This window comes from Aplysia californica, unplaced genomic scaffold (genome assembly GCF_000002075.1).
Source record: "Aplysia californica isolate F4 #8 unplaced genomic scaffold, AplCal3.0 scaffold00782, whole genome shotgun sequence".
Classification (NCBI taxonomy): Eukaryota; Metazoa; Mollusca; class Gastropoda; order Aplysiida; family Aplysiidae; genus Aplysia; species Aplysia californica.
The window spans coordinates 60,166-61,695 of NW_004798052.1; the positions used below are offsets into that span (position 1 = coordinate 60,166).

At 39.8% G+C, this 1,530-nt stretch overlaps 1 protein-coding gene across 4 annotated transcripts in view; it reads right to left on the minus strand.

The window, feature by feature from the left end:
- LOC106013305 (filamin-A) overlaps nucleotides 1-1,530 on the minus strand; it is a 37,066-nt gene that overhangs the window by 29,155 nt on the left and 6,381 nt on the right. The window lies entirely within an intron of this gene.

The window sequence follows — 1,530 nt, forward strand, 5'->3', positions numbered from 1 at the left end:
CAAAAAAAAAGAAGAAATTTAAAAATCTAAAAATCAGATTTTTAATCTGTGCTATCGGCTGCATGTGCTCGAGCAAGTGTAGAAATTCAAAACCTTAACTACGGTACCACAAATGTTTTTCAAAAAGCAAACAGAGGTAGGCTACATAATGTAGGTTTGACTGTTAGTAAGAAGAATGAAACCATTTTTTCCCCCTCTCGGAAAAAAATTGCTATCTGGGCATAGATCAGCTGAACAGCTTGTTGACGACATGCAGAATTTTCTCATAACGTTATCAATAAATAATATATTTATCAACTTCGGTAATTGGGTCACGGAGCCATTACAGATCTCTCTCTCTCTCTCTCTCTCTCTCTCTCTCTCTCTCTCTCTCTCTCTCTCTCTCTCTCACTCTCTCTGGCGTGACAGGGGAGTGTGTGTCTTCCCGCTCCTCCAGCTCCCACGACGATGCAGGTTGATGGGCGGGGCAGAATATTACTCACATATCGCCGGAGTAGTTCTGAAAACGTTAAGGTAGGTCTAAAGGAAGTTTACAGGAGAGCCTCACCCCTTCCAAAAAGAAGTTATTTCCCTCAGTTCCGGTGCTTTGTATTTCTATTTTTAGATGGCAGTATACAAAGACCCTTAGTACCACCGCCTACACAGCCACCGCAACAACAATAACAATAGCAGTAGCAGCAACAGCGATGACGACAACAATGATAACAATAGTAAGAATAATAACAACTGTAACAATAGCACCACCACCAACAACAACAATAACTGCAACAGTAACAATAGCAACAACAATAACATCAACAACAACAACAACAGCAGCAGCAGCAACAGGAAAAACAATAACAACAACAACAGCAACAACAACAACAACAACAACAACAATAACAACAACAACAACACCAGCAGCAGTCGTATCAACGGATAAATTATCTTTGTTTGACTTGGACTTTCGCATTAACGGACAAAGTCAACACGGACAACATATCGGTGGGAAGGAGATGATGGTGAGCGTCAAGAGATGTCTTGGTGTGGCCTGTGAAAGTGTTTGAGTGACAAAGTAACTGACCCTCCCCTTTTGTCCGTGGGATTGGTAACGCTGTCGGGTTGTGTGGGTTGTGTGACAGCTTTTGTTCCCGTAGCTACTTAAAAAAGGATAGTTTTAATTTTAAGTTTTTGCCACGGCTGCTGCTGATTTCCATATTTTTGTTTACGTTGTTGTTTTTGTTGATATTGCTGTAGATGATGGTTAACATCATTTTGTTGTTGTTGTTGTTGTTGTTGTTGTTGTTGTTGTTGTTGTTGTTGTTGTTGTTGTTGTTGTTGTTGTCGCCACTGTCATTCTTGCCACTTTGTTGTTGTTATTGTTGTTGTTGTTGTTGTTGTTGTTGTTGTTGTTGTTGTTGTTGTTGTTGTTGTTGTTGCTGCTGCTGTTATAATCATTTTTGCTGTTGGCGCACTGCTAGAAGAATTCATTAAAAAAATTCTACTTAGTAACGGAAAAAGTCTGTGATAATTAATGTGAATACAGACCGG